Genomic DNA, 13,025 nt, shown 5'->3' with positions numbered 1-13,025 from the left:
AAAGGCAAGAGGCACATGAGAACACCATCACTTCCAAGTTTCCCCTCCAAGCCACACACCATCCTGACTTGGAACTATATTGCCATTCTTTCAGCATCCCTGGGTTAAAAATCCTGGAACTCCCTCCCTAACAGCACTATGGGAGTACCATCACCACACAGACTGCAGTAGTTCAGGAAGGCAACTCACCACCATCTTCTCAAGGGCAATTAAGGATGGGCAATAAATCCCAGAATAAACAAAGGTATATAAGCAATGATTTACTGCAACAAGTTTAATGTTTTAACAGCTACAGATTAAAAAGCTGAGATTCGGTTAAGTAAACAGGGATATCTAACAAATCAGAAGATATTCTTGGAAAACAAATTGTAAATGTGATAAATATGCTGAGACGATTTTAGTTAAACATTATTTTTTTAAACTTGGCACCCCATTCAGCTTATCTTTAACATCTAGTTACAATCTTTGATTTGACTGAGGATAAACTACCTCTCCATGCTAGTTTTCATCTACAGATGAGCCACAGATATGAGAATTTTGGAGAGTGGCTGAAGTTAAGACAGTATGTATCAAATAGTCCCAATGCTGCAGCTGAAGGTGTAAGTTGCATAAATAGTAACAAATGATCTCAGAGTATTTTGGAATGGTAAGAATACCAACTTTGCATTTGTTATACAAAGAAAGCTGGAAATGAGACTGATTGATCAACAATGAAACACTTCAGTTTAACCATTTGAATTAATTTAATTGATCATCTTATTCCACAGAAATACTGGCTTAGAATTTTGTTGGAACGGGACCTATTGTCCAGGCACAATAGTGGCACCTAAGCATCCAATATGGCGGGCATTCATTTCACACTGGAACATGCTCTTTTCCGCTGCCCCCTCCACCCTGTCACATATTGGCTCAGAGAGCTCTATAGGCATCCAGTGCATGGTGGTAGTATGTTTAACATTCATTAAAATATTTAAATAAGGGTCCTACACTTGGTGTAAGATCCTTTTTTGATATTGGGCAGAATGGTCCCCATGCTCAGCACAAAGCCCTGAAACAAGTTTGAGCTGGACTCTTTCATGCTCTGAGTCATTGTGCGCGTGCTTGCTGGCTGACTGTGCAGTGTAACCCAGCATTTTTTGGTGTATGCCCATCAGCCTTCTTCAGAAGCCTGGGCCCTCAAATTGAGCATCTGAGTATTCTACAACAGACCTAGAATGTGATGTTGCCTTCCTGCAAGTTGGCACCTGTAGCATCCTATTGGCCTCCCTTAGCTCCAGTAGACTTATGGCTGGTGATTCATCACGTGAAAACCCCTCCTCTAGCCTAAACTTCTAAAGTAAGCATGGTGCCAGTTTCTGAGCTGATGCTTGATAGGGCCAGATTTGAGTAATGGTGCATCTTCAGAAAGACTGGACTCCACTTTCTGAAGTGGCAGAGGTGTCTCCACATTTTCAACACCTAAATTGAAAGAGAGTGACATGGGTTAGCTTTTCATGGGAAAGGAGAGCAAAGAGAGAAATGGCTGGTGAAAGCAGCTGCAATTTGCTATGCAGAGTGTGTAGGGTGAGATAGAAGTAAGAAGGAAAAAAAGAGGATAAGGTTTGAAGAAACCCTGTACAACATCTCCTCTAGTATTGCCACTTGCCCCGGCCATGACTCTCCCCTGACCGTGATGGCCAGCAAGTTTTCCTCTACAGGAAAGGGTGTGCACAGGTGGGCTCGACCTTCTCCAGTGGCAATCACTTGGTGCAGGTCGTGCATAACTTTCTGGTGCAGGTCGTGCATAATTTTCTGCTGCAAGAAAAAAGGAAGTATGTTAGTGACAGTCTTGTGAGGTGCTTAGAGAATGTGCATGTCATGGATGAACAGTTGGTATATCGTGTGAAAATTGTACGGTGTGGGGAAGTTAAGATTGCAATAGTGGTGAATGTGTGTGTATAAGGAGAAGGAGGTGTAGCAAAGACGGTGCAGTAAGTATAGGAGAGTGAAGGGAAGCAGGGAGGGGACTATTGGAAGTAGAGAGCCTGGAGTTATGAGCAAAGAGTAAGAGAGCAGTATTATTACGTCAATGATTCTGGAGAGTGTCATGTATGTAACCACAATGTAACACCACTGTATTACTGTATACACACAACCTAGATGCACACCTTGACCACAAGGGGTGAACTTGTGGGAGAAACTCTTTATCTGATCTCCCAGGTATATAAAGGGAGGTCCCACACAGGGTCATCACTTGTGGAGTGCTGTGAATAAAGAGTTAAGGTCACTGAGTGACCTTGTCCCCAGGATGTGCCTCGTGTGGTTTCATGCTGTAGAGTAAGGACTTTACATTGGCGACGAGAAATGGGAACTCACGACCCACGAGAATGGCCACTGGTAGTGCAGAGGAACGGTACTGTGTTGGGGAAGACTGGGACGATTTTGTCGAGAGGCTTCAGCAAAACTTCGTCACGAAAGAATGGCTGGGGGATGCAGCAGCCAACAAGTGAAGGGGTCATCTTTTGACCAGCTGCGAACAAAAGATTTACGCGCTCATGAAGGACTTACTAGCACCCGAAAAGCCATCGGACAAAACCTTTGAAGAACTTAGCAAACTGATCGGGGAGCACCGCAAACTGGCGAGTTACATACACATGGCCCGACACAGATTCTACACCCACCGACGTCGTGAAGGACAGAGCATACCGGATTTCATAGCGGACCTCACGCGTTTGGCCAGCCTCTGTAAGTTCACAGGCGCCTGCAGGGGGGAGATGCTAAGGGACTTCTTTATCCTGGGCATCGGTCTCGCGGGAATTTTCCGCAAACTAATTGAGACCCAGGATTTGACCTTGGAAGCGGCAGCATTGTTAGCTCAAAATTTCATGGCGGGTGAGGAAGAGACGAAAATAATATACGCGCACAATTCTGCCTCTAACGCGGCGATGGGTCAGGGAGTCAACATCATCAATGCGACTCAGAACCCCACTGGCTGGCAAGGGCAGTCCGACATTCCCCAGGCAGCAATAGACCCCAGAGTAGGACTCCAAGAGAGACAATGGCAGGCTGAACGGACTTTCACGCCATTACAGTGGACAATGTGGCCCGGGATGGGGCCATTGACACCCACTAATAGGGTACTTAAGAGCAGTCCCTTTGAACCCAACAATGGAAATTTTAACTCATGCTGGAGGTATGGGGGAAAACACTCAGCTAGATCTTGCAGATTTTAACAGTTTGTCTGCAGAAACTGCAATCTCAGTGGCCATTTAGCTCGAATGTGCAGGAAGCCTGCAACCAGACTAATATATGAGGCAGAGGGACCAGAAGAGGGTCCTTTGAGGCAGGATGACTTTTGGGGGCAAATCGATCGTCACCGAGGTTCAGCGGGTCCATGCGGCGAACAATTCATACACCAAAACGCCACCAATGACGATGAGGGTTTTATGAAATGGCATCCCAGTACACATGGAGCTGGACACTGGGGCCAGCCAGTCACTCATAGGCGTTCAGCAATTTGACAAGCTATGGTCACTTAAAGCCAGTAGACCCAAATTAGCATGTATTGAGACACAATTACGGACTTACACTAAAAAAATCATTCCGGTGCTAGGCAGTGCAATATTGGCTGTCACACACAACGGGTTAGTGAATCGACTGCCGCTCTGGATTGTCCCGGGCAATGGTCCCGCACTGTTGGGAAGGAGCTGGTTAACCGAGATGAACTGGAAATGGGGGGATGTTCATGCAATGTCATCTGTGGAGCAAAGTTCGTGCTCACAAGTCCTACAACAATTCGATTCACTATTCCAACCTGGCGTCGGGACTTTCAAAGGCACCAAAGTAGTAATACACATCACCCCGGACACCAGGCCAGTGCACTACAAAGCCAGAGCGGTGCCGTACATGATGCGGGAGAAAATCGAGAGCGAATTGGACCGGCTGTTGCGAGAGGGCATCATCTCGCCTGTTGAATTCATCGAGTGGTCGAGCTCCATCGTTCCCGTTCTAAAAGTGGATGGCTCTGTCAGAATCTGTGGCGACTACAAGACCACCATCAATCGGGTGTCCCTACAAGAGTGGGGGACCTCTTCGCCACGCTGGCAGGCGGCAAGCTGTTCACCAAGTTGGACCTCACTTCAGCCTATATGACCCAGGAACTGGCCGACGAATCCAAACTACTGACCACCATCACCACGCACAAGGGACTGTTCGTTTAAAACAGGTACCCTTTTGGCATTCGATCAGTGGCTGCGATTTTTCAACAAAACATGGAAAGCCTGCTTAAATCCATTCCTGGAACAATCGTATTCCAGGACGACATCCTTATCACGGATCGAGACACCGAGGAACACCTCCACAACCTGGAGGAGGTGCTACGCCAACTGGACCGGGTAGGCCTGCAACTCAAGAAGTCTAAATGTGTGTTCTTAGCTCCTGAGGTTGAGTTTCTGAGCAGGAGGGTTGCTGCAGATGGGATTCGGCCTACCGAATTCTAAACAGAGGCGATTCGATGAGCACCCAGGCCCTGCAACACATTGGAGTTGCATTCATTTTTGGGACTGTTGAACTATTTCAGGAACTTTCTGCTGAACTTGAGCACATTGTTGGAGCCGCTACACGTGCTCCTGCGTAAGGGTTGCGATTGGTTTTGGGGGGACTGTCAGGAACGGGCTTTTGATCGGGCGCGAAACCTACTTTGTTCAAACAAGTTGATGACCCTGTACGACCCCTGTAAAAAATTGGTTCTGACATGTGATGCATCGTCCTATGGGGTTGGGTGCGTGTTGCAGCAGGGCAATGCTGAGGGTCAACTACAGCCTGGGGCTTATTCCTCCAGATCGCTCTCTCAAGCAGAACGGGGATATGGGATGGTAGAGAAGGAAGCACTCGCATGTGTCTATGGAGTAAAAAAAAAGAATCAGTACCTCTTTGGTAGGAAGTTTGAATTAGAGACGGACCACAAGCCATTAACATCCCTGTTGTCAGACAGCAAGACTTTCAAGGCCATCGCATCAGCCCGCATACAGCGATGGGCTCTCACGCTGGCTGCTTATGACTACTTCATCCAGCACCGGCCCGGCACTGAAAATTGCGCTGACGCGCTCAGCAGGCTTCCACTGGCCACCACTGAGGGGGCAGTGGAGCAAAGCACTGAGATGGTCATGGCTGTCGATGCCTTTGACAGTGCAGGCTCCCCCATCACAGCCCGCCAGATCAATATCTGGACAAACAGAGATCCCCTCCTATCCCTGATTAAGAAATGTGTCCTGACTGGGGATTGGGCGCCCGCACACGGAGCATGCCCTGAGGAGGTCAGACCGTTCCACAGACGGATGGATGAGCTCTCCATCCAAGCCGACTGCCTACTATGGGGCAGCCGGGTAGTTATGCCCCAGAAGGGCAGAGAGGCATTCATCAGGGAACTCCACAGCGAGCACCCAGGCATTGTGCTGATGAAGGTCATTGCCCAGTTACACATTTGGTGGACTGGAATTGATTCTGACCTGGAACACTGTGTTCGCAGGTGCACGACGTGTGCCCAGCTGGGTAATGCCCCCAGGGAGGCCTCGCTCAGCCAGTGGCCCTGGCCCACCAGGCCATGGTCACGCATTCACGTTGACTACGCGGGCCCATTCATGCGAAAGATGTTCCTTATTGTGGTAGATGAGTACTCAAAATGGATCGAGTGCATCATTCTGAATTCATGCATGTCATCCACCACCATGGAAAGCCTACGTGCGATCTTTGCAACCCATAGCTTGCCGGACATCCTGCTTAGTGATAATAGCCCATGCTTCACAAGCTACGAATTCTGGGAGTTTATGTCGGGCAATGGCATCAACCACGTCAGGACTGCACTGTTCAAGCCGGCCTCTAATGGCCAGGCAGAACGTGAGGTCCAAATCATTGAGCAAGGTATGCTCAGGATTCAAGGACCCTCCCGACAATGCCGCCTGTCGCGCCTCCTGCTGGCCTATAGATCCTGACCACACTCGCTCACGGGAGTCCCGCCCACAGAGCTACTTATGAAACGGACACTCAAAACCCGGTTGTCTCTCATTTACCCAGTCCTAACCGATATAGTTGAGGGCAAGCGCAAGTCACAGAACGAATACCATGACCGCAATTCGAGGGGGAGATGTATAGAAATAAATGATCCTGTATTCGTCCTCAATCACGCCATGGGGCCCAAATGGCTTGAGGGCACTGTAATTGACAAAGAGGGGAATAGGGTCCTTGTGGTAAAACACAACAATGGTCAGATATGCCGTAAGCATCTGGACCAAGTAAAAAAAAGTTCAGCATCAACACGGAGGAACGTGAAGAAGACCATGAGATGGAGCTCACACCACCGCCATTGAAGGAGCAACAAGAGCAATCAGAAGAATGCGCAGTCCCTGCAGTCAGCCCGGACAGGCCAGAATCACCACAGGTGACAGACACTCACGTCAGTTTCCAACAACCAGAGCCCCAACTGCGGCGCTCCACGAGGGAGCGTAGACCATCTGAAAGACTAAACTTATGATCCTAACAAGACTTTGGGGGGGAAGTGATGTCATGTGTGTAACCACAATGTAACACCAATGTATTACTGTATACACACAACCTAGATGCACACCTTGACCACAAGGGGTGAACTTGTGGGAGACACTCCTTACCTGATCTCCCAGATATTTAAAGGGAGGTCCCACACAGGGTCATCACTTGTGGAGTGCTGTGAATAAAGAGTTGAGGTCACAGAGTGACCTTGTCCCCAGAATGTGCCTTGTGTGGTTTCATGCTGTAGAGTAAGGACTTTACAGGGAGGGTGTTCCAGAATTTTGATGCAACAACGAAGAAGGAACGGCGATATACTTTCAAGTCAGAAGGGAAACTTAGAGGTGGTGGTGTTCTCATGCACCTGCTGCCCTTGCCCTTCTTGATGGTATAGGTCACGGGTTTGGGAGGTGCTGCCGTACAAGCGTTGGTGAATTGTTGCAGTGCACCTTGGAGATGGTACATACTGCAGCCACGGTATGTCGATGATGGCGGAGTGAATGTTTAAGGTGGTGGATGGGCTGCCAGTAAAGCAAGCTGCTATGTCCTGGATGGTGTCGAGTTTCTTGAGTGTTGTTGGAGCTGCATTCATCCAGGCAAGTGGAAAGTATTCCATGACTTGTACCTTGTAGATAGTGGAAAGGCTTTGGGAAGTCAGGAAGTGAGACGCCCACTGGAGAACACCCAGCTTCTGACCTACTTTTGTTGCCACAGTGTTTATGTGGCTAGTCCAGTTAAGTTTCTTGTCAATGGTGACCCCCAGAATGTTGATGGTGGAGAATTCGGCGATGGTAATGCCGTTAAATATCAAGGGTGGTGGTTAGACTCTTGCTTGTTGGAGATAGTCATTGCCTTGTACTTGCGTGGTGCAAATGTTACTTGCCACTTATCAGCCCAAGCCTGAATGTCATCCAGGTCTTGTTGCATGCAGGCATGGACTACTCCATTGTCTGAGGAGTTGCGAATGGCACTGAACACTGTGCAGTCATCAGCGAATATCCCCACTTCTGACCTTATGATGGAGGGAAAGTCATTGATGAAGCAGCTGAAGATGGTTGGGCCCAGGACACTGACTGCCCTTTGGAATGCCTGCAGTGATATCCTGGGCTGTGATGATTGACCTCCAACCACCACAACAATCTTCATGTCATGTCAAATGAAGTGTCTTCATGCCACTCCTGGTTGGGGAATAGTTCATGAACGTTTTAAAGGTTCATTGAACTGTCATAAAACCAAATAAATTAAATGACTCTTCAATACCATAAACCCAAGGGAGTTTCTTCAATTTTTCTAGTTTCTCACAAAACAACTTCATGATTTCTCTCTTGTGTACTCATTGGGATGAAAAAAATATATATCTCACTGTTAATTTCTGTTTCAAATCATACAGATCTAGAAAAAGTCAAGATACAACAGCCTAAAAATTGGATTTCATAGTACCCATTTTCCAAGTGAAAAATGGATGCTGAATGGTCCAGTGTGGCAGCTGCATGCACACGCTCTGTATTCTCGAGAGTTTAGAAGAATGAGAGGTGATCTCATTGAAATATATAAAATTCTTACAGAGCTTGACAGGTTAGTAGCAAGGAGGATTTACCTCTGGCTGGGGAGTCTAGAACACGAGGTCACAGTCTCAGAATACGGGCTCGGCCATTTAGGACTAGAAGAGGAGAAACTTCTTCACTCAGGGGGTAGTGAATCTTTGGAATATATTCACGACAGAGATTGATAGATTCTTGGATATTAAGGAAATCAAGGAATAAAGGGATACTGCAGGAAATTGGAGTTGAGGCAGAAGATCAGCCATGATCTTATTGAATGGCAGAGAAGGCGTAGGGGGACCGAACAGCCTACTCCTGTTCCTAATTCTTATGATGTTATATTCCTGGTTAAACAAAAACTGCAGGTCATTGCTGGCTACTGCTCACTCCAACCCACCCACCCCCTCCCCCCACTCCCCCGCCCCACCCCCCACCCCCCCAGGCTCACAATAGGCCTGATGCATACATCCGGGCTGGCGAATCTTCATTTTCATTAAGACCGGTGCACTACCTCTTGTCGTGCCTTGAGGACACAAGAGGTCCAATTTTGCTGATCGATTTCAGCTTGACAGTTCGTGGTTACCAGGAGCCAAAAGAAAAGATTAGGGGCTGGAGGACAAGTGGGGGTGTTAGTAGCATCATCAGAGAGCCAGGAGGAGTACAGGGGGCCAGGAGAAACATGGGGGGGGCAAGGTCTTGTGGAGCGGGAAACAGGGTATCAAAGAACAGGGGGGATCGGAAGCCTGGCAGGTGGGGTTGGAGAAGTGCAGGGGGTTCAGCAATAAGGGGGGGCTGGAATGCTATATTGGGGACCAGAAGCTGCTGGGGTGGCGGTTACGGAATGATCGGAGGAGCAGGGGAGGAGTCAGAGGTGAATGTGGGGGGTGGAGAGGTTGCCAATAATCGGGGACCAGAGCAGCAGATCGGGGGCTGGAGGAGAAGAGGGGTTTAGGCAGGGTTGCAGGAACCAAGAGGGAAGTGTAAAGGGCAGTTCTCACCTTACTTTAGCTGACGGGTTTTATGTGGCCTGCAAAACTCGACCAGCTGCAGTTACATTCAAAATGGAGCTTAAATCAATGGTTTCCAGCCACATTATAATATTTAAATTGACAACCCACCTCTTGGGAGCAGGTTGGCTGCCCACCCTGCCCACCACCCCCTCCCCCACCACCCCGCCCCCCCGCCCATCCTGCCTCCAGTAAAACTGGAAGTGAGCGGGTTGGAGGTGGGTTGGGGTCAGGATTCAGATCTGTTTTAAATTTAACTTCCCACCTGACCCCAACCCACCCAGTTTTTTTAGGTTAAAATTCCCCCCTGTGAAAGCAGGCAAGATAAGGCTTGCATAGCCCAATGTTTAAAAGAATTAGAAATATCAAAGAGGGCAGTCTCTCAGTGAGCTGAGGTGCAGTGTGATGATATATGCCCTGTCAATCGCAAGAACCATAGAATCTGTACAGTTCAGTTATCCTAACAGCTGCTTTTGTTTGCTTTGGTTGTTTATTTTCCCATCGGGATGGAGAAGAGGATAGAACAATGGCAGGGAGGCTAATGAAGTAAGATAATATTCCAATGTCAGGTGTGCTGGTATAACAAAAGAATAGCAGCTGTAACCACCAAATGAGCTATAAGATGGTGTGAGACAATACATCTTGTATTGATAATGTCACATTCATTTACTTTTCTCTTCCAAATTGCTTTGCTTTTCTCTCCTGCACACACTGGTTTATTAGGGTACAGATCCGCGCACACCAGCAACCCGCCAGGGTATTTCTTACTATGTGAGCTATCAACACCAAGCCCGATTCCATCGTCAGCTTAAGCATTCACACAAGCCTTTCATAGAAGACAATGAATAATAATCAGGAACATGATACCTGGCTGATAATATTAATATTCTTAATTCAGGGTTGCTTTTCTTTATTTGTTCCTGGGATATAGATGATGGTGAAAAGTACACATTCTTATTATTACCCATCCAAATGCCCTGAGAATGTGATGTTGGGCCATCTTCTTGAACTGCTGAAGTCGATGTGCTGATGGTGCTTTCATAATTGTGTTAGGTAAGGTATTCCAGTATTTTGACCCAGCGACAATGAAGGAATGGCAATATGTGTCCAAGTCAAGATGGTGTGTGACTGGAGAAGAACATACAGAGCTGGTGTTCCCACGACATGACCACTTGTATTTCTTGGCGATAAAGGTCATCGGAGAGGCAGGTGCTGTCAAAGTAAGCTTGGTGAGTTGCAGCAGTGCAGCTTGTAAATAGCGAATACTGCAGCCACAGTGCGCTGGTGATGGAGCATTGAATATTGACCCTTGTGAGAGGGATGCCAATCAAGCAAACTGCTGTGTCTTACTTGATGTCCAGCTTCTTAAGTGTTGTTGTGGCTGCACCCAATCAAGCCAGTGGTGATTAATCCATCACCCTCCTTTCTTGAAACTTGCAGGTGATTGAAAGGTATTGAGGGGTGTCAGGAGATGTGTCAATTGTTGCACAGTACCCAGCCTCTGCCCTGCTCTTGTAGTCACAGTGCTGATATGGCTGATCCATTTAAGCTTCTGGTTAGTGGTGACACCCAAGATGTTGATGGTGGGGGACTCAATGATGGTGGTACCATGAAGGACAGGGAGAGGTAGCTCCCTGAGGAATTCTTGCGGTGATGTCTTGGTGCTATGATGATTGGCTTCTAACATGACCTTCTTCCTTTGATTATGGCTCCGGCCACTGGAAGGTTTTCCCTTTGACCCCCCCACTAACCTATGTTTTGCTAGAGCCCTTGCTGCCATTCTGGGTTGAATGCTGCTTTGATGTTGATGGCAACTTATTCCAAATGTAGCACCCTTACTGCTCTGGTTGAGATAAGCTAATTCAGCATAAACCAGGGAATAAGCTGCAACCATCCTGATCAATATGGTTTGCCAATGCACAAGATGATGTATTTTCCTACTCGGTATTGTTACTTTAATTTCACAGCCCTTCCACTATTATACTACACAAGAGTGGAAATATTTTGTGGGACTCAACGGCATGACAACGCTCGATTCCTGCAATTCAGGAGGTCAAAGGTCATCATGACATGTGCAGAAGAGGAGACAGAGAGAGAGAGAGAGCTGAGAGCAACTGAAGGCGTGTGTGGGTGTGGTGTGGCTGCTTTGGGAGGAAGGAGGGAAGGTTTAGAACTTTAGAGCAAATAGGGAAACAAAAATTAGCTGTTACCAGCCAGATATTTGCCCGAATTTGGCCTATAATGGAGGAAGAGGAGGAGGTGTTACAGCATGCTGTGGAGACAGACGCTGGCGAGAGCAGTGAGCTGGGAGAGGAGCACATTGGAGGATGCAAAAGAGCGAGGAGGTTCTCAGATGAGGCAAATGCCTCCCTCCTGCAGGAGGTTGAGTCACGCTGGGGTGATTTGACACAGGGAGGGCGTGGGAAGCCCAAAGACCTACCAGAAGATATGGGCCGAGATAGCAGAGGTGGTCTCGTCGGTGACCAACGAGGTGCGTGAGGGCAACCAAAACCTCAAGGTGATGTGAGGTCTTTCACTTTTACCGGGAATGTTGTACTCAAAGCCTGCACTCACGGTTCATGTCTTTAGGTAAAGAATGATAATTATCATAAAAAATCATGTTTACATCTGTCGGTTATGTGTTATATCAGTCTCTGTGACAGTACCTAGCAATGATATCATGCAATGATCTAATGCCATGTTGTCCTGTCATCTTTTACAGAAGAAGTTATCGATGATGAGTACCATGCAGAGGCGAATGGGTGGGGGGCCACCAGTCATCAGCGACATCACTGACGTGGAGGAGAGGGTGCTCACACTCGTAGAGAAGCACACCCATACAGCCATGCAAGCATCTGCAGACCCTGAAGTGATGCGACGTGAGTAGAGCTGACACCATTGCGTGATGTCACGTCAATAGATGCCAAACCCACTCATATCCGAACAATTATATATGATAGATGATTTATAAAATTGTCCTATAAATAATGCTGGCCTAATGAAAATCATTGCAAGGCAGAATGTGTTGATCGTCATGAAATGTGATGTCTGTGATTATTTTGATAGCAGTAGTGCTTTTGTCGTGAATTTGCTGTGTGTCGCGCTGGAATCACCTTGTGACACTAGCACCCCCTTCTCCTCTAATAACCTCATTTGTGTTTTGCAACTCAGCCAGCAGTGCGGCCCCAGGCAAGACCACAGAGGCCAGAAGGTGGGGGTGCGGGGACGGACTCACCGGATGATCCCAAATCTGGTGCTGAGAAGCTCCGATTCTCGGCCGTCAATCCGCTGGGTCTGTTCTCTGCGGATGAAAGCGTGGACTTCGAGGAACCTGCATCACCACACTCCAGAAGTCATTCCACCCCAAGGCCATCTAGTGCTTCTCCGGTCATTCCCACCTCCACTTTAGAGGTACCGGCCCCAAGCACCATGCCACAGGGCACCTCATTTGGCCCAGGACGGTGCCAACCCCACGGAGGCCTCGTGGACGTGCCAGGTCTGGTCCACGAGCGCCACATGAGAGCGGAGAGATGGTACAGTTGTCCAGGAGGACTGTAGATGTTGGTGACCAGATCCGCAAAGCATTGGGGGGCATATCCCGACAGCTGGCCACCATGACCGAGTACATTCCGCAGATGGCGGAGGCCCTGGAGGCGATAGCCAGGAACACTGCTGGCACAGGCCTCCCAGTGGTCCCAGAACGCGCACTCCACTCCTAGGTTCCGCACCACCACTGCGAACGACAGATGAGGGCAAGGACCGAAATCCTGCTTCTGTATCAGAGAATGTTTCCCCCTTGGCACCCCTCGCTTCCGTACCCGTGCAACCACCACCTCTGCCTTCATCCCCCCAATGAGGCACCTCCTGAAGAGCTCTTTGGTCAGGCAGCGTGGAGCGAGAAGGGGAAAGGGTAGAGTTGGGGAGAAGAAGGGGAGGGGGGAGGACATGAGATGCATGT

Source organism: Pristiophorus japonicus, chromosome 5, assembly GCF_044704955.1.
Source record: "Pristiophorus japonicus isolate sPriJap1 chromosome 5, sPriJap1.hap1, whole genome shotgun sequence".
NCBI lineage: Eukaryota > Metazoa > Chordata > Chondrichthyes > Pristiophoridae > Pristiophorus > Pristiophorus japonicus.
Note: the sequence above shows the minus strand (reverse complement) of the source record.